The sequence below is a fragment of the Anomaloglossus baeobatrachus genome, chromosome 7 (assembly GCF_048569485.1).
Source record: "Anomaloglossus baeobatrachus isolate aAnoBae1 chromosome 7, aAnoBae1.hap1, whole genome shotgun sequence".
NCBI lineage: Eukaryota > Metazoa > Chordata > Amphibia > Anura > Aromobatidae > Anomaloglossus > Anomaloglossus baeobatrachus.
In genome coordinates this window covers 205545382-205563583 of record NC_134359.1, presented here as the reverse complement: position 1 = coordinate 205563583, position 18202 = coordinate 205545382, and the positions used below count along the sequence as shown (strand labels likewise).

General features: G+C 38.3%; 22 non-coding genes across 22 annotated transcripts; all 22 read left to right on the top strand.

Annotated features, from left to right (window-relative positions):
• The first annotated feature begins 386 nt into the window (after positions 1-386).
• TRNAT-CGU (transfer RNA threonine (anticodon CGU)) lies at positions 387-460 on the top strand. Its single transcript has one exon. It is a non-coding gene; the product is annotated as a tRNA-Thr (tRNA).
• A 777-nt stretch (positions 461-1237) lies between these two features.
• TRNAT-UGU (transfer RNA threonine (anticodon UGU)) lies at positions 1238-1311 on the top strand. Its single transcript has one exon. It is a non-coding gene; the product is annotated as a tRNA-Thr (tRNA).
• Positions 1312-2087: 776 nt separating this feature from the next.
• TRNAT-UGU (transfer RNA threonine (anticodon UGU)) lies at positions 2088-2161 on the top strand. The gene has a single exon. It is a non-coding gene; the product is annotated as a tRNA-Thr (tRNA).
• Positions 2162-2938: 777 nt separating this feature from the next.
• On the top strand, positions 2939-3012 carry TRNAT-CGU (transfer RNA threonine (anticodon CGU)). The gene has a single exon. It is a non-coding gene; the product is annotated as a tRNA-Thr (tRNA).
• A 777-nt stretch (positions 3013-3789) lies between these two features.
• On the top strand, positions 3790-3863 carry TRNAT-UGU (transfer RNA threonine (anticodon UGU)). Its single transcript has one exon. It is a non-coding gene; the product is annotated as a tRNA-Thr (tRNA).
• A 776-nt stretch (positions 3864-4639) lies between these two features.
• Positions 4640-4713, top strand: TRNAT-UGU (transfer RNA threonine (anticodon UGU)). The gene has a single exon. It is a non-coding gene; the product is annotated as a tRNA-Thr (tRNA).
• A 776-nt stretch (positions 4714-5489) lies between these two features.
• On the top strand, positions 5490-5563 carry TRNAT-UGU (transfer RNA threonine (anticodon UGU)). Its single transcript has one exon. It is a non-coding gene; the product is annotated as a tRNA-Thr (tRNA).
• A 776-nt stretch (positions 5564-6339) lies between these two features.
• On the top strand, positions 6340-6413 carry TRNAT-UGU (transfer RNA threonine (anticodon UGU)). Its single transcript has one exon. It is a non-coding gene; the product is annotated as a tRNA-Thr (tRNA).
• Positions 6414-7189: 776 nt separating this feature from the next.
• Positions 7190-7263, top strand: TRNAT-UGU (transfer RNA threonine (anticodon UGU)). Its single transcript has one exon. It is a non-coding gene; the product is annotated as a tRNA-Thr (tRNA).
• A 777-nt stretch (positions 7264-8040) lies between these two features.
• Positions 8041-8114, top strand: TRNAT-UGU (transfer RNA threonine (anticodon UGU)). Its single transcript has one exon. It is a non-coding gene; the product is annotated as a tRNA-Thr (tRNA).
• Positions 8115-8891: 777 nt separating this feature from the next.
• Positions 8892-8965, top strand: TRNAT-UGU (transfer RNA threonine (anticodon UGU)). Its single transcript has one exon. It is a non-coding gene; the product is annotated as a tRNA-Thr (tRNA).
• A 776-nt stretch (positions 8966-9741) lies between these two features.
• TRNAT-UGU (transfer RNA threonine (anticodon UGU)) lies at positions 9742-9815 on the top strand. The gene has a single exon. It is a non-coding gene; the product is annotated as a tRNA-Thr (tRNA).
• Positions 9816-10591: 776 nt separating this feature from the next.
• On the top strand, positions 10592-10665 carry TRNAT-UGU (transfer RNA threonine (anticodon UGU)). The gene has a single exon. It is a non-coding gene; the product is annotated as a tRNA-Thr (tRNA).
• Positions 10666-11442: 777 nt separating this feature from the next.
• Positions 11443-11516, top strand: TRNAT-UGU (transfer RNA threonine (anticodon UGU)). Its single transcript has one exon. It is a non-coding gene; the product is annotated as a tRNA-Thr (tRNA).
• A 777-nt stretch (positions 11517-12293) lies between these two features.
• On the top strand, positions 12294-12367 carry TRNAT-UGU (transfer RNA threonine (anticodon UGU)). The gene has a single exon. It is a non-coding gene; the product is annotated as a tRNA-Thr (tRNA).
• Positions 12368-13144: 777 nt separating this feature from the next.
• TRNAT-UGU (transfer RNA threonine (anticodon UGU)) lies at positions 13145-13218 on the top strand. Its single transcript has one exon. It is a non-coding gene; the product is annotated as a tRNA-Thr (tRNA).
• Positions 13219-13993: 775 nt separating this feature from the next.
• On the top strand, positions 13994-14067 carry TRNAT-CGU (transfer RNA threonine (anticodon CGU)). Its single transcript has one exon. It is a non-coding gene; the product is annotated as a tRNA-Thr (tRNA).
• A 777-nt stretch (positions 14068-14844) lies between these two features.
• Positions 14845-14918, top strand: TRNAT-CGU (transfer RNA threonine (anticodon CGU)). The gene has a single exon. It is a non-coding gene; the product is annotated as a tRNA-Thr (tRNA).
• Positions 14919-15695: 777 nt separating this feature from the next.
• TRNAT-CGU (transfer RNA threonine (anticodon CGU)) lies at positions 15696-15769 on the top strand. Its single transcript has one exon. It is a non-coding gene; the product is annotated as a tRNA-Thr (tRNA).
• Positions 15770-16486: 717 nt separating this feature from the next.
• On the top strand, positions 16487-16560 carry TRNAT-UGU (transfer RNA threonine (anticodon UGU)). The gene has a single exon. It is a non-coding gene; the product is annotated as a tRNA-Thr (tRNA).
• A 776-nt stretch (positions 16561-17336) lies between these two features.
• TRNAT-CGU (transfer RNA threonine (anticodon CGU)) lies at positions 17337-17410 on the top strand. The gene has a single exon. It is a non-coding gene; the product is annotated as a tRNA-Thr (tRNA).
• A 717-nt stretch (positions 17411-18127) lies between these two features.
• Positions 18128-18201, top strand: TRNAT-UGU (transfer RNA threonine (anticodon UGU)). The gene has a single exon. It is a non-coding gene; the product is annotated as a tRNA-Thr (tRNA).
• The last annotated feature ends 1 nt before the right edge of the window (position 18202 follows it).

The following is an 18202-nucleotide window of genomic DNA, read 5'->3' as shown; positions in this document are numbered from 1 at the left end:
TCATATGCCATAACCACTCGGCAGCTCGTCTACAGGAAGAGTCTGTAGCCAGATGATGTGATCTAATGAGGATTTTGACAAGTCTGTGCAATTTCACTAAAGATTGTGTATGAGCTTCTGGCAAAGTGGCTCTTATCATATCTACAACAGTGGATTATGTCAAGAGTTGGACAAGCTCAAACTTTATCAGAGATTAACCAAAGTTTAGGGTTTTAATATCAGTAATTCAATAAAGATTGTATTTTTTGTCACTATTGAAGCCCTAAAAATTAGTCCAGTAAAGAAAGAATTTGCATAAGTCGTCTATCTCTAGACATTCAAGGACACTGAAAGACATGAGGTGAGGGCGATTCTACCAGTAGTGCTTTTCTACTCTTACACAAAGTGGTGCTGTGGCTTAGTTGGTTAAAGCGCCTGTCTCGTAAACAGGAGATCCTGAGTTCGAATCTCAGCAGTGCCTTCTTTTCATAGCCTCAGTACTGAAGTTTCTATGTTTAACAGTGTACTTTCCTTGTAAAAATACTATAAAGTCAAACTTGTCTTTCTCATATCCCTTCCTTAGATAGTGCAATGGAGAGATTCTAAATCTGTGTTGTCAAAGTACTCAAAAGGAAGAAGATGTCAGCCAATGTAGGATGGCATCAAGCATGCCAAATGAAAACAGTGGGTTTACTTTTGCCAGACTGAAATGTTAGAAAAGTTTGATAGCAGCCTTCTTGAACAGGAAATGCTGGAAATACTCACTGCTTGGGCTGAAAAAGATAATTTAGAGTTTCAACATTGGAGATGAAGGTAACTTCAACAAGTATGGGATTCAAAAACCATGCATGCAGAGCACAATGAATTAGTAGTCATACGCCATAACCACTCGGCAGCTCGTCTACAGGAAGAGTCTGTAGCCAGATGATGTGATCTAATGAGGATTTTGACAAGTCTGTGCAATTTCACTAAAGATTGTGTATGAGCTTCTGGCAAAGTGGCTCTTATCATATCTACAACAGTGGATTATGTCAAGAGTTGGACAAGCTCAAACTTTATCAGAGATTAACCAAAGTTTAGGGTTTTAATATCAGTAATTCAAGAAAGATTGTATTTTTTGTCACTATTGAAGCCCTAAAAATTAGTCCAGTAAAGAAAGAATTTGCATAAGTCGTCTATCTCTAGACATTCAAGGACACTGAAAGACATGAGGTGAGGGCGATTCTACCAGTAGTGCTTTCCTACTCTTAAACAATGTGGTGCTGTGGCTTAGTTGGTTAAAGCGCCTGTCTTGTAAACAGGAGATCCTGAGTTCGAATCTCAGCAGTGCCTTCTTTTCATAGCCTCTTACAGAAGTTTCTATGTTTAACAATGTACTTTCCTTGTAAAAATACTATAAAGTCAAACTTGTCTTTCTCATATCCCTTCCTTAGATAGTGCAATGGAGAGATTCTAAATCTGTGTTGTCAAAGTACTCAAAAGGAAGAAGATGTCAGCCAATGTAGGATGGCATCAAGCATGCCAAATGAAAACAGTGGGTTTACTTTTGCCAGACTGAAATGTTAGAAAAGTTTGATAGCAGCCTTCTTGAACAGGAAATGCTGGAAATACTCACTGCTTGGGCTGAAAAAGATAATTTAGAGTTTCAACATTGGAGATGAAGGTAACTTCAACAAGTATGGGATTCAAAAACCATGCATGCAGAGCACAATGAATTAGTAGTCATACGCCATAACCACTCGGCAGCTCGTCTACAGGAAGAGTCTGTAGCCAGATGATGTGATCTAATGAGGATTTTGACAAGTCTGTGCAATTTCACTAAAGATTGTGTATGAGCTTCTGGCAAAGTGGCTCTTATCATATCTACAACAGTGGATTATGTCAAGAGTTGGACAAGCTCAAACTTTATCAGAGATTAACCAAAGTTTAGGGTTTTAATATCAGTAATTCAAGAAAGATTGTATTTTTTGTCACTATTGAAGCCCTAAAAATTAGTCCAGTAAAGAAAGAATTTGCATAAGTCGTCTATCTCTAGACATTCAAGGACACTGAAAGACATGAGGTGAGGGCGATTCTACCAGTAGTGCTTTCCTACTCTTAAACAATGTGGTGCTGTGGCTTAGTTGGTTAAAGCGCCTGTCTTGTAAACAGGAGATCCTGAGTTCGAATCTCAGCAGTGCCTTCTTTTCATAGCCTCAGTACTGAAGTTTCTATGTTTAACAGTGTACTTTCCTTGTAAAAATACTATAAAGTCAAACTTGTCTTTCTCATATCCCTTCCTTAGATAGTGCAATGGAGAGATTCTAAATCTGTGTTGTCAAAGTACTCAAAAGGAAGAAGATGTCAGCCAATGTAGGATGGCATCAAGCATGCCAAATGAAAACAGTGGGTTTACTTTTGCCAGACTGAAATGTTAGAAAAGTTTGATAGCAGCCTTCTTGAACAGGAAATGCTGGAAATACTCACTGCTTGGGCTGAAAAAGATAATTTAGAGTTTCAACATTGGAGATGAAGGTAACTTCAACAAGTATGGGATTCAAAAACCATGCATGCAGAGCACAATGAATTAGTAGTCATACGCCATAACCACTCGGCAGCTCGTCTACAGGAAGAGTCTGTAGCCAGATGATGTGATCTAATGAGGATTTTGACAAGTCTGTGCAATTTCACTAAAGATTGTGTATGAGCTTCTGGCAAAGTGGCTCTTATCATATCTACAACAGTGGATTATGTCAAGAGTTGGACAAGCTCAAACTTTATCAGAGATTAACCAAAGTTTAGGGTTTTAATATCAGTAATTCAATAAAGATTGTATTTTTTGTCACTATTGAAGCCCTAAAAATTAGTCCAGTAAAGAAAGAATTTGCATAAGTCGTCTATCTCTAGACATTCAAGGACACTGAAAGACATGAGGTGAGGGCGACTCTACCAGTAGTGCTTTTCTACTCTTACACAAAGTGGTGCTGTGGCTTAGTTGGTTAAAGCGCCTGTCTCGTAAACAGGAGATCCTGAGTTCGAATCTCAGCAGTGCCTTCTTTTCATAGCCTCAGTACTGAAGTTTCTATGTTTAACAGTGTACTTTCCTTGTAAAAATACTATAAAGTCAAACTTGTCTTTCTCATATCCCTTCCTTAGATAGTGCAATGGAGAGATTCTAAATCTGTGTTGTCAAAGTACTCAAAAGGAAGAAGATGTCAGCCAATGTAGGATGGCATCAAGCATGCCAAATGAAAACAGTGGGTTTACTTTTGCCAGACTGAAATGTTAGAAAAGTTTGATAGCAGCCTTCTTGAACAGGAAATGCTGGAAATACTCACTGCTTGGGCTGAAAAAGATAATTTAGAGTTTCAACATTGGAGATGAAGGTAACTTCAACAAGTATGGGATTCAAAAACCATGCATGCAGAGCACAATGAATTAGTAGTCATACGCCATAACCACTCGGCAGCTCGTCTACAGGAAGAGTCTGTAGCCAGATGATGTGATCTAATGAGGATTTTGACAAGTCTGTGCAATTTCACTAAAGATTGTGTATGAGCTTCTGGCAAAGTGGCTCTTATCATATCTACAACAGTGGATTATGTCAAGAGTTGGACAAGCTCAAACTTTATCAGAGATTAACCAAAGTTTAGGGTTTTAATATCAGTAATTCAAGAAAGATTGTATTTTTTGTCACTATTGAAGCCCTAAAAATTAGTCCAGTAAAGAAAGAATTTGCATAAGTCGTCTATCTCTAGACATTCAAGGACACTGAAAGACATGAGGTGAGGGCGATTCTACCAGTAGTGCTTTCCTACTCTTAAACAATGTGGTGCTGTGGCTTAGTTGGTTAAAGCGCCTGTCTTGTAAACAGGAGATCCTGAGTTCGAATCTCAGCAGTGCCTTCTTTTCATAGCCTCTTACAGAAGTTTCTATGTTTAACAATGTACTTTCCTTGTAAAAATACTATAAAGTCAAACTTGTCTTTCTCATATCCCTTCCTTAGATAGTGCAATGGAGAGATTCTAAATCTGTGTTGTCAAAGTACTCAAAAGGAAGAAGATGTCAGCCAATGTAGGATGGCATCAAGCATGCCAAATGAAAACAGTGGGTTTACTTTTGCCAGACTGAAATGTTAGAAAAGTTTGATAGCAGCCTTCTTGAACAGGAAATGCTGGAAATACTCACTGCTTGGGCTGAAAAAGATAATTTAGAGTTTCAACATTGGAGATGAAGGTAACTTCAACAAGTATGGGATTCAAAAACCATGCATGCAGAGCACAATGAATTAGTAGTCATACGCCATAACCACTCGGCAGCTCGTCTACAGGAAGAGTCTGTAGCCAGATGATGTGATCTAATGAGGATTTTGACAAGTCTGTGCAATTTCACTAAAGATTGTGTATGAGCTTCTGGCAAAGTGGCTCTTATCATATCTACAACAGTGGATTATGTCAAGAGTTGGACAAGCTCAAACTTTATCAGAGATTAACCAAAGTTTAGGGTTTTAATATCAGTAATTCAATAAAGATTGTATTTTTTGTCACTATTGAAGCCCTAAAAATTAGTCCAGTAAAGAAAGAATTTGCATAAGTCGTCTATCTCTAGACATTCAAGGACACTGAAAGACATGAGGTGAGGGCGATTCTACCAGTAGTGCTTTCCTACTCTTAAACAATGTGGTGCTGTGGCTTAGTTGGTTAAAGCGCCTGTCTTGTAAACAGGAGATCCTGAGTTCGAATCTCAGCAGTGCCTTCTTTTCATAGCCTCTTACAGAAGTTTCTATGTTTAACAATGTACTTTCCTTGTAAAAATACTATAAAGTCAAACTTGTCTTTCTCATATCCCTTCCTTAGATAGTGCAATGGAGAGATTCTAAATCTGTGTTGTCAAAGTACTCAAAAGGAAGAAGATGTCAGCCAATGTAGGATGGCATCAAGCATGCCAAATGAAAACAGTGGGTTTACTTTTGCCAGACTGAAATGTTAGAAAAGTTTGATAGCAGCCTTCTTGAACAGGAAATGCTGGAAATACTCACTGCTTGGGCTGAAAAAGATAATTTAGAGTTTCAACATTGGAGATGAAGGTAACTTCAACAAGTATGGGATTCAAAAACCATGCATGCAGAGCACAATGAATTAGTAGTCATACGCCATAACCACTCGGCAGCTCGTCTACAGGAAGAGTCTGTAGCCAGATGATGTGATCTAATGAGGATTTTGACAAGTCTGTGCAATTTCACTAAAGATTGTGTATGAGCTTCTGGCAAAGTGGCTCTTATCATATCTACAACAGTGGATTATGTCAAGAGTTGGACAAGCTCAAACTTTATCAGAGATTAACCAAAGTTTAGGGTTTTAATATCAGTAATTCAAGAAAGATTGTATTTTTTGTCACTATTGAAGCCCTAAAAATTAGTCCAGTAAAGAAAGAATTTGCATAAGTCGTCTATCTCTAGACATTCAAGGACACTGAAAGACATGAGGTGAGGGCGATTCTACCAGTAGTGCTTTCCTACTCTTAAACAATGTGGTGCTGTGGCTTAGTTGGTTAAAGCGCCTGTCTTGTAAACAGGAGATCCTGAGTTCGAATCTCAGCAGTGCCTTCTTTTCATAGCCTCTTACAGAAGTTTCTATGTTTAACAATGTACTTTCCTTGTAAAAATACTATAAAGTCAAACTTGTCTTTCTCATATCCCTTCCTTAGATAGTGCAATGGAGAGATTCTAAATCTGTGTTGTCAAAGTACTCAAAAGGAAGAAGATGTCAGCCAATGTAGGATGGCATCAAGCATGCCAAATGAAAACAGTGGGTTTACTTTTGCCAGACTGAAATGTTAGAAAAGTTTGATAGCAGCCTTCTTGAACAGGAAATGCTGGAAATACTCACTGCTTGGGCTGAAAAAGATAATTTAGAGTTTCAACATTGGAGATGAAGGTAACTTCAACAAGTATGGGATTCAAAAACCATGCATGCAGAGCACAATGAATTAGTAGTCATACGCCATAACCACTCGGCAGCTCGTCTACAGGAAGAGTCTGTAGCCAGATGATGTGATCTAATGAGGATTTTGACAAGTCTGTGCAATTTCACTAAAGATTGTGTATGAGCTTCTGGCAAAGTGGCTCTTATCATATCTACAACAGTGGATTATGTCAAGAGTTGGACAAGCTCAAACTTTATCAGAGATTAACCAAAGTTTAGGGTTTTAATATCAGTAATTCAAGAAAGATTGTATTTTTTGTCACTATTGAAGCCCTAAAAATTAGTCCAGTAAAGAAAGAATTTGCATAAGTCGTCTATCTCTAGACATTCAAGGACACTGAAAGACATGAGGTGAGGGCGATTCTACCAGTAGTGCTTTCCTACTCTTAAACAATGTGGTGCTGTGGCTTAGTTGGTTAAAGCGCCTGTCTTGTAAACAGGAGATCCTGAGTTCGAATCTCAGCAGTGCCTTCTTTTCATAGCCTCTTACAGAAGTTTCTATGTTTAACAATGTACTTTCCTTGTAAAAATACTATAAAGTCAAACTTGTCTTTCTCATATCCCTTCCTTAGATAGTGCAATGGAGAGATTCTAAATCTGTGTTGTCAAAGTACTCAAAAGGAAGAAGATGTCAGCCAATGTAGGATGGCATCAAGCATGCCAAATGAAAACAGTGGGTTTACTTTTGCCAGACTGAAATGTTAGAAAAGTTTGATAGCAGCCTTCTTGAACAGGAAATGCTGGAAATACTCACTGCTTGGGCTGAAAAAGATAATTTAGAGTTTCAACATTGGAGATGAAGGTAACTTCAACAAGTATGGGATTCAAAAACCATGCATGCAGAGCACAATGAATTAGTAGTCATACGCCATAACCACTCGGCAGCTCGTCTACAGGAAGAGTCTGTAGCCAGATGATGTGATCTAATGAGGATTTTGACAAGTCTGTGCAATTTCACTAAAGATTGTGTATGAGCTTCTGGCAAAGTGGCTCTTATCATATCTACAACAGTGGATTATGTCAAGAGTTGGACAAGCTCAAACTTTATCAGAGATTAACCAAAGTTTAGGGTTTTAATATCAGTAATTCAAGAAAGATTGTATTTTTTGTCACTATTGAAGCCCTAAAAATTAGTCCAGTAAAGAAAGAATTTGCATAAGTCGTCTATCTCTAGACATTCAAGGACACTGAAAGACATGAGGTGAGGGCGATTCTACCAGTAGTGCTTTCCTACTCTTAAACAATGTGGTGCTGTGGCTTAGTTGGTTAAAGCGCCTGTCTTGTAAACAGGAGATCCTGAGTTCGAATCTCAGCAGTGCCTTCTTTTCATAGCCTCAGTACTGAAGTTTCTATGTTTAACAGTGTACTTTCCTTGTAAAAATACTATAAAGTCAAACTTGTCTTTCTCATATCCCTTCCTTAGATAGTGCAATGGAGAGATTCTAAATCTGTGTTGTCAAAGTACTCAAAAGGAAGAAGATGTCAGCCAATGTAGGATGGCATCAAGCATGCCAAATGAAAACAGTGGGTTTACTTTTGCCAGACTGAAATGTTAGAAAAGTTTGATAGCAGCCTTCTTGAACAGGAAATGCTGGAAATACTCACTGCTTGGGCTGAAAAAGATAATTTAGAGTTTCAACATTGGAGATGAAGGTAACTTCAACAAGTATGGGATTCAAAAACCATGCATGCAGAGCACAATGAATTAGTAGTCATACGCCATAACCACTCGGCAGCTCGTCTACAGGAAGAGTCTGTAGCCAGATGATGTGATCTAATGAGGATTTTGACAAGTCTGTGCAATTTCACTAAAGATTGTGTATGAGCTTCTGGCAAAGTGGCTCTTATCATATCTACAACAGTGGATTATGTCAAGAGTTGGACAAGCTCAAACTTTATCAGAGATTAACCAAAGTTTAGGGTTTTAATATCAGTAATTCAAGAAAGATTGTATTTTTTGTCACTATTGAAGCCCTAAAAATTAGTCCAGTAAAGAAAGAATTTGCATAAGTCGTCTATCTCTAGACATTCAAGGACACTGAAAGACATGAGGTGAGGGCGATTCTACCAGTAGTGCTTTCCTACTCTTAAACAATGTGGTGCTGTGGCTTAGTTGGTTAAAGCGCCTGTCTTGTAAACAGGAGATCCTGAGTTCGAATCTCAGCAGTGCCTTCTTTTCATAGCCTCAGTACTGAAGTTTCTATGTTTAACAGTGTACTTTCCTTGTAAAAATACTATAAAGTCAAACTTGTCTTTCTCATATCCCTTCCTTAGATAGTGCAATGGAGAGATTCTAAATCTGTGTTGTCAAAGTACTCAAAAGGAAGAAGATGTCAGCCAATGTAGGATGGCATCAAGCATGCCAAATGAAAACAGTGGGTTTACTTTTGCCAGACTGAAATGTTAGAAAAGTTTGATAGCAGCCTTCTTGAACAGGAAATGCTGGAAATACTCACTGCTTGGGCTGAAAAAGATAATTTAGAGTTTCAACATTGGAGATGAAGGTAACTTCAACAAGTATGGGATTCAAAAACCATGCATGCAGAGCACAATGAATTAGTAGTCATACGCCATAACCACTCGGCAGCTCGTCTACAGGAAGAGTCTGTAGCCAGATGATGTGATCTAATGAGGATTTTGACAAGTCTGTGCAATTTCACTAAAGATTGTGTATGAGCTTCTGGCAAAGTGGCTCTTATCATATCTACAACAGTGGATTATGTCAAGAGTTGGACAAGCTCAAACTTTATCAGAGATTAACCAAAGTTTAGGGTTTTAATATCAGTAATTCAAGAAAGATTGTATTTTTTGTCACTATTGAAGCCCTAAAAATTAGTCCAGTAAAGAAAGAATTTGCATAAGTCGTCTATCTCTAGACATTCAAGGACACTGAAAGACATGAGGTGAGGGCGATTCTACCAGTAGTGCTTTCCTACTCTTAAACAATGTGGTGCTGTGGCTTAGTTGGTTAAAGCGCCTGTCTTGTAAACAGGAGATCCTGAGTTCGAATCTCAGCAGTGCCTTCTTTTCATAGCCTCTTACAGAAGTTTCTATGTTTAACAATGTACTTTCCTTGTAAAAATACTATAAAGTCAAACTTGTCTTTCTCATATCCCTTCCTTAGATAGTGCAATGGAGAGATTCTAAATCTGTGTTGTCAAAGTACTCAAAAGGAAGAAGATGTCAGCCAATGTAGGATGGCATCAAGCATGCCAAATGAAAACAGTGGGTTTACTTTTGCCAGACTGAAATGTTAGAAAAGTTTGATAGCAGCCTTCTTGAACAGGAAATGCTGGAAATACTCACTGCTTGGGCTGAAAAAGATAATTTAGAGTTTCAACATTGGAGATGAAGGTAACTTCAACAAGTATGGGATTCAAAAACCATGCATGCAGAGCACAATGAATTAGTAGTCATACGCCATAACCACTCGGCAGCTCGTCTACAGGAAGAGTCTGTAGCCAGATGATGTGATCTAATGAGGATTTTGACAAGTCTGTGCAATTTCACTAAAGATTGTGTATGAGCTTCTGGCAAAGTGGCTCTTATCATATCTACAACAGTGGATTATGTCAAGAGTTGGACAAGCTCAAACTTTATCAGAGATTAACCAAAGTTTAGGGTTTTAATATCAGTAATTCAAGAAAGATTGTATTTTTTGTCACTATTGAAGCCCTAAAAATTAGTCCAGTAAAGAAAGAATTTGCATAAGTCGTCTATCTCTAGACATTCAAGGACACTGAAAGACATGAGGTGAGGGCGATTCTACCAGTAGTGCTTTCCTACTCTTAAACAATGTGGTGCTGTGGCTTAGTTGGTTAAAGCGCCTGTCTTGTAAACAGGAGATCCTGAGTTCGAATCTCAGCAGTGCCTTCTTTTCATAGCCTCTTACAGAAGTTTCTATGTTTAACAATGTACTTTCCTTGTAAAAATACTATAAAGTCAAACTTGTCTTTCTCATATCCCTTCCTTAGATAGTGCAATGGAGAGATTCTAAATCTGTGTTGTCAAAGTACTCAAAAGGAAGAAGATGTCAGCCAATGTAGGATGGCATCAAGCATGCCAAATGAAAACAGTGGGTTTACTTTTGCCAGACTGAAATGTTAGAAAAGTTTGATAGCAGCCTTCTTGAACAGGAAATGCTGGAAATACTCACTGCTTGGGCTGAAAAAGATAATTTAGAGTTTCAACATTGGAGATGAAGGTAACTTCAACAAGTATGGGATTCAAAAACCATGCATGCAGAGCACAATGAATTAGTAGTCATACGCCATAACCACTCGGCAGCTCGTCTACAGGAAGAGTCTGTAGCCAGATGATGTGATCTAATGAGGATTTTGACAAGTCTGTGCAATTTCACTAAAGATTGTGTATGAGCTTCTGGCAAAGTGGCTCTTATCATATCTACAACAGTGGATTATGTCAAGAGTTGGACAAGCTCAAACTTTATCAGAGATTAACCAAAGTTTAGGGTTTTAATATCAGTAATTCAAGAAAGATTGTATTTTTTGTCACTATTGAAGCCCTAAAAATTAGTCCAGTAAAGAAAGAATTTGCATAAGTCGTCTATCTCTAGACATTCAAGGACACTGAAAGACATGAGGTGAGGGCGATTCTACCAGTAGTGCTTTCCTACTCTTAAACAATGTGGTGCTGTGGCTTAGTTGGTTAAAGCGCCTGTCTTGTAAACAGGAGATCCTGAGTTCGAATCTCAGCAGTGCCTTCTTTTCATAGCCTCAGTACTGAAGTTTCTATGTTTAACAGTGTACTTTCCTTGTAAAAATACTATAAAGTCAAACTTGTCTTTCTCATATCCCTTCCTTAGATAGTGCAATGGAGAGATTCTAAATCTGTGTTGTCAAAGTACTCAAAAGGAAGAAGATGTCAGCCAATGTAGGATGGCATCAAGCATGCCAAATGAAAACAGTGGGTTTACTTTTGCCAGACTGAAATGTTAGAAAAGTTTGATAGCAGCCTTCTTGAACAGGAAATGCTGGAAATACTCACTGCTTGGGCTGAAAAAGATAATTTAGAGTTTCAACATTGGAGATGAAGGTAACTTCAACAAGTATGGGATTCAAAAACCATGCATGCAGAGCACAATGAATTAGTAGTCATACGCCATAACCACTCGGCAGCTCGTCTACAGGAAGAGTCTGTAGCCAGATGATGTGATCTAATGAGGATTTTGACAAGTCTGTGCAATTTCACTAAAGATTGTGTATGAGCTTCTGGCAAAGTGGCTCTTATCATATCTACAACAGTGGATTATGTCAAGAGTTGGACAAGCTCAAACTTTATCAGAGATTAACCAAAGTTTAGGGTTTTAATATCAGTAATTCAAGAAAGATTGTATTTTTTGTCACTATTGAAGCCCTAAAAATTAGTCCAGTAAAGAAAGAATTTGCATAAGTCGTCTATCTCTAGACATTCAAGGACACTGAAAGACATGAGGTGAGGGCGATTCTACCAGTAGTGCTTTCCTACTCTTAAACAATGTGGTGCTGTGGCTTAGTTGGTTAAAGCGCCTGTCTTGTAAACAGGAGATCCTGAGTTCGAATCTCAGCAGTGCCTTCTTTTCATAGCCTCAGTACTGAAGTTTCTATGTTTAACAGTGTACTTTCCTTGTAAAAATACTATAAAGTCAAACTTGTCTTTCTCATATCCCTTCCTTAGATAGTGCAATGGAGAGATTCTAAATCTGTGTTGTCAAAGTACTCAAAAGGAAGAAGATGTCAGCCAATGTAGGATGGCATCAAGCATGCCAAATGAAAACAGTGGGTTTACTTTTGCCAGACTGAAATGTTAGAAAAGTTTGATAGCAGCCTTCTTGAACAGGAAATGCTGGAAATACTCACTGCTTGGGCTGAAAAAGATAATTTAGAGTTTCAACATTGGAGATGAAGGTAACTTCAACAAGTATGGGATTCAAAAACCATGCATGCAGAGCACAATGAATTAGTAGTCATACGCCATAACCACTCGGCAGCTCGTCTACAGGAAGAGTCTGTAGCCAGATGATGTGATCTAATGAGGATTTTGACAAGTCTGTGCAATTTCACTAAAGATTGTGTATGAGCTTCTGGCAAAGTGGCTCTTATCATATCTACAACAGTGGATTATGTCAAGAGTTGGACAAGCTCAAACTTTATCAGAGATTAACCAAAGTTTAGGGTTTTAATATCAGTAATTCAAGAAAGATTGTATTTTTTGTCACTATTGAAGCCCTAAAAATTAGTCCAGTAAAGAAAGAATTTGCATAAGTCGTCTATCTCTAGACATTCAAGGACACTGAAAGACATGAGGTGAGGGCGATTCTACCAGTAGTGCTTTCCTACTCTTAAACAATGTGGTGCTGTGGCTTAGTTGGTTAAAGCGCCTGTCTTGTAAACAGGAGATCCTGAGTTCGAATCTCAGCAGTGCCTTCTTTTCATAGCCTCTTACAGAAGTTTCTATGTTTAACAATGTACTTTCCTTGTAAAAATACTATAAAGTCAAACTTGTCTTTCTCATATCCCTTCCTTAGATAGTGCAATGGAGAGATTCTAAATCTGTGTTGTCAAAGTACTCAAAAGGAAGAAGATGTCAGCCAATGTAGGATGGCATCAAGCATGCCAAATGAAAACAGTGGGTTTACTTTTGCCAGACTGAAATGTTAGAAAAGTTTGATAGCAGCCTTCTTGAACAGGAAATGCTGGAAATACTCACTGCTTGGGCTGAAAAAGATAATTTAGAGTTTCAACATTGGAGATGAAGGTAACTTCAACAAGTATGGGATTCAAAAACCATGCATGCAGAGCACAATGAATTAGTAGTCATACGCCATAACCACTCGGCAGCTCGTCTACAGGAAGAGTCTGTAGCCAGATGATGTGATCTAATGAGGATTTTGACAAGTCTGTGCAATTTCACTAAAGATTGTGTATGAGCTTCTGGCAAAGTGGCTCTTATCATATCTACAACAGTGGATTATGTCAAGAGTTGGACAAGCTCAAACTTTATCAGAGATTAACCAAAGTTTAGGGTTTTAATATCAGTAATTCAAGAAAGATTGTATTTTTTGTCACTATTGAAGCCCTAAAAATTAGTCCAGTAAAGAAAGGAATTTGCATAAGTCGTCTATCTCTAGACATTCAAGGACACTGAAAGACATGAGGTGAGGGCGATTCTACCAGTAGTGCTTTCCTACTCTTAAACAATGTGGTGCTGTGGCTTAGTTGGTTAAAGCGCCTGTCTTGTAAACAGGAGATCCTGAGTTCGAATCTCAGCAGTGCCTTCTTTTCATAGCCTCTTACAGAAGTTTCTATGTTTAACAATGTACTTTCCTTGTAAAAATACTATAAAGTCAAACTTGTCTTTCTCATATCCCTTCCTTAGATAGTGCAATGGAGAGATTCTAAATCTGTGTTGTCAAAGTACTCAAAAGGAAGAAGATGTCAGCCAATGTAGGATGGCATCAAGCATGCCAAATGAAAACAGTGGGTTTACTTTTGCCAGACTGAAATGTTAGAAAAGTTTGATAGCAGCCTTCTTGAACAGGAAATGCTGGAAATACTCACTGCTTGGGCTGAAAAAGATAATTTAGAGTTTCAACATTGGAGATGAAGGTAACTTCAACAAGTATGGGATTCAAAAACCATGCATGCAGAGCACAATGAATTAGTAGTCATACGCCATAACCACTCGGCAGCTCGTCTACAGGAAGAGTCTGTACCAGATGATGTGATCTAATGAGGATTTTGACAAGTCTGTGCAATTTCACTAAAGATTGTGTATGAGCTTCTGGCAAAGTGGCTCTTATCATATCTACAACAGTGGATTATGTCAAGAGTTGGACAAGCTCAAACTTTATCAGAGATTAACCAAAGTTTAGGGTTTTAATATCAGTAATTCAAGAAAGATTGTATTTTTTGTCACTATTGAAGCCCTAAAAATTAGTCCAGTAAAGAAAGAATTTGCATAAGTCGTCTATCTCTAGACATTCAAGGACACTGAAAGACATGAGGTGAGGGCGACTCTACCAGTAGTGCTTTTCTACTCTTACACAAAGTGGTGCTGTGGCTTAGTTGGTTAAAGCGCCTGTCTCGTAAACAGGAGATCCTGAGTTCGAATCTCAGCAGTGCCTTCTTTTCATAGCCTCAGTACTGAAGTTTCTATGTTTAACAGTGTACTTTCCTTGTAAAAATACTATAAAGTCAAACTTGTCTTTCTCATATCCCTTCCTTAGATAGTGCAATGGAGAGATTCTAAATCTGTGTTGTCAAAGTACTCAAAAGGAAGAAGATGTCAGCCAATGTAGGATGGCATCAAGCATGCCAAATGAAAACAGTGGGCTTACTTTTGCCAGACTGAAATGTTAGAAAAGTTTGATAGCAGCCTTCTTGAACAGGAAATGCTGGAAATACTCACTGCTTGGGCTGAAAAAGATAATTTAGAGTTTCAACATTGGAGATGAAGGTAACTTCAACAAGTATGGGATTCAAAAACCATGCATGCAGAGCACAATGGATTAGTAGTCATACGCCATAACCACTCGGCAGCTCGTCTACAGGAAGAGTCTGTAGCCAGATGATGTGATCTAATGAGGATTTTGACAAGTCTGTGCAATTTCACTAAAGATTGTGTATGAGCTTCTGGCAAAGTGGCTCTTATCATATCTACAACAGTGGATTATGTCAAGAGTTGGACAAGCTCAAACTTTATCAGAGATTAACCAAAGTTTAGGGTTTTAATATCAGTAATTCAAGAAAGATTGTATTTTTTGTCACTATTGAAGCCCTAAAAATTAGTCCAGTAAAGAAAGAATTTGCATAAGTCGTCTATCTCTAGACATTCAAGGACACTGAAAGACATGAGGTGAGGGCGACTCTACCAGTAGTGCTTTTCTACTCTTACACAAAGTGGTGCTGTGGCTTAGTTGGTTAAAGCGCCTGTCTCGTGAACAGGAGATCCTGAGTTCGAATCTCAGCAGTGCCTTCTTTTCATAGCCTCAGTACTGAAGTTTCTATGTTTAACAGTGTACTTTCCTTGTAAAAATACTATAAAGTCAAACTTGTCTTTCTCATATCCCTTCCTTAGATAGTGCAATGGAGAGATTCTAAATCTGTGTTGTCAAAGTACTCAAAAGGAAGAAGATGTCAGCCAATGTAGGATGGCATCAAGCATGCCAAATGAAAACAGTGGGCTTACTTTTGCCAGACTGAAATGTTAGAAAAGTTTGATAGCAGCCTTCTTGAACAGGAAATGCTGGAAATACTCACTGCTTGGGCTGAAAAAGATAATTTAGAGTTTCAACATTGGAGATGAAGGTAACTTCAACAAGTATGGGATTCAAAAACCATGCATGCAGAGCACAATGGATTAGTAGTCATACGCCATAACCACTCGGCAGCTCGTCTACAGGAAGAGTCTGTAGCCAGATGATGTGATCTAATGAGGATTTTGACAAGTCTGTGCAATTTCACTAAAGATTGTGTATGAGCTTCTGGGATAGTGGCTCTTATCATATCTACAACAGTGGATTATGTCAAGAGTTGGACAAGCTCAAACTTTATCAGAGATTAACCAAAGTTTAGGGTTTTAATATCAGTAATTCAAGAAAGATTGTATTTTTTGTCACTATTGAAGCCCTAAAAATTAGTCCAGTAAAGAAAGAATTTGCATAAGTCGTCTATCTCTAGACATTCAAGGACACTGAAAGACATGAGGTGAGGGCGAATCTACCAGTAGTGCTTTTCTACTCTTACACAAAGTGGTGCTGTGGCTTAGTTGGTTAAAGCGCCTGTCTCGTAAACAGGAGATCCTGAGTTCGAATCTCAGCAGTGCCTTCTTTTCATAGCCTCAGTACTGAAGTTTCTATGTTTAACAGTGTACTTTCCTTGTAAAAATACTATAAAGTCAAACTTGTCTTTCTCATATCCCTTCCTTAGATAGTGCAATGGAGAGATTCTAAATCTGTGTTGTCAAAGTACTCAAAAGGAAGAAGATGTCAGCCAATGTTAGAAAAGTTTGATAGCAGCCTTCTTGAACAGGAAATGCTGGAAATACTCACTGCTTGGGCTGAAAAAGATAATTTAGAGTTTCAACATTGGAGATGAAGGTAACTTCAACAAGTATGGGATTCAAAAACCATGCATGCAGAGCACAATGGATTAGTAGTCATACGCCATAACCACTTGGCAGCTCGTCTACAGGAAGAGTCTGTAGCCAGATGATGTGATCTAATGAGGATTTTGACAAGTCTGTGCAATTTCACTAAAGATTGTGTATGAGCTTCTGGCAAAGTGGCTCTTATCATATCTACAACAGTGGATTATGTCAAGAGTTGGACAAGCTCAAACTTTATCAGAGATTAACCAAAGTTTAGGGTTTTAATATCAGTAATTCAATAAAGATTGTATTTTTTGTCACTATTGAAGCCCTAAAAATTAGTCCAGTAAAGAAAGAATTTGCATAAGTCGTCTATCTCTAGACATTCAAGGACACTGAAAGACATGAGGTGAGGGCGATTCTACCAGTAGTGCTTTCCTACTCTTAAACAAAGTGGTGCTGTGGCTTAGTTGGTTAAAGCGCCTGTCTTGTAAACAGGAGATCCTGAGTTCGAATCTCAGCAGTGCCTTCTTTTCATAGCCTCTTACAGAAGTTTCTATGTTTAACAATGTACTTTCCTTGTAAAAATACTATAAAGTCAAACTTGTCTTTCTCATATCCCTTCCTTAGATAGTGCAATGGAGAGATTCTAAATCTGTGTTGTCAAAGTACTCAAAAGGAAGAAGATGTCAGCCAATGTAGGATGGCATCAAGCATGCCAAATGAAAACAGTGGGTTTACTTTTGCCAGACTGAAATGTTAGAAAAGTTTGATAGCAGCCTTCTTGAACAGGAAATGCTGGAAATACTCACTGCTTGGGCTGAAAAAGATAATTTAGAGTTTCAACATTGGAGATGAAGGTAACTTCAACAAGTATGGGATTCAAAAACCATGCATGCAGAGCACAATGGATTAGTAGTCATACGCCATAACCACTCGGCAGCTCGTCTACAGGAAGAGTCTGTAGCCAGATGATGTGATCTAATGAGGATTTTGACAAGTCTGTGCAATTTCACTAAAGATTGTGTATGAGCTTCTGGCAAAGTGGCTCTTATCATATCTACAACAGTGGATTATGTCAAGAGTTGGACAAGCTCAAACTTTATCAGAGATTAACCAAAGTTTAGGGTTTTAATATCAGTAATTCAAGAAAGATTGTATTTTTTGTCACTATTGAAGCCCTAAAAATTAGTCCAGTAAAGAAAGAATTTGCATAAGTCGTCTATCTCTAGACATTCAAGGACACTGAAAGACATGAGGTGAGGGCGACTCTACCAGTAGTGCTTTTCTACTCTTACACAAAGTGGTGCTGTGGCTTAGTTGGTTAAAGCGCCTGTCTCGTAAACAGGAGATCCTGAGTTCGAATCTCAGCAGTGCCTTCTTTTCATAGCCTCAGTACTGAAGTTTCTATGTTTAACAGTGTACTTTCCTTGTAAAAATACTATAAAGTCAAACTTGTCTTTCTCATATCCCTTCCTTAGATAGTGCAATGGAGAGATTCTAAATCTGTGTTGTCAAAGTACTCAAAAGGAAGAAGATGTCAGCCAATGTTAGAAAAGTTTGATAGCAGCCTTCTTGAACAGGAAATGCTGGAAATACTCACTGCTTGGGCTGAAAAAGATAATTTAGAGTTTCAACATTGGAGATGAAGGTAACTTCAACAAGTATGGGATTCAAAAACCATGCATGCAGAGCACAATGGATTAGTAGTCATACGCCATAACCACTTGGCAGCTCGTCTACAGGAAGAGTCTGTAGCCAGATGATGTGATCTAATGAGGATTTTGACAAGTCTGTGCAATTTCACTAAAGATTGTGTATGAGCTTCTGGCAAAGTGGCTCTTATCATATCTACAACAGTGGATTATGTCAAGAGTTGGACAAGCTCAAACTTTATCAGAGATTAACCAAAGTTTAGGGTTTTAATATCAGTAATTCAATAAAGATTGTATTTTTTGTCACTATTGAAGCCCTAAAAATTAGTCCAGTAAAGAAAGAATTTGCATAAGTCGTCTATCTCTAGACATTCAAGGACACTGAAAGACATGAGGTGAGGGCGATTCTACCAGTAGTGCTTTCCTACTCTTAAACAAAGTGGTGCTGTGGCTTAGTTGGTTAAAGCGCCTGTCTTGTAAACAGGAGATCCTGAGTTCGAATCTCAGCAGTGCCTT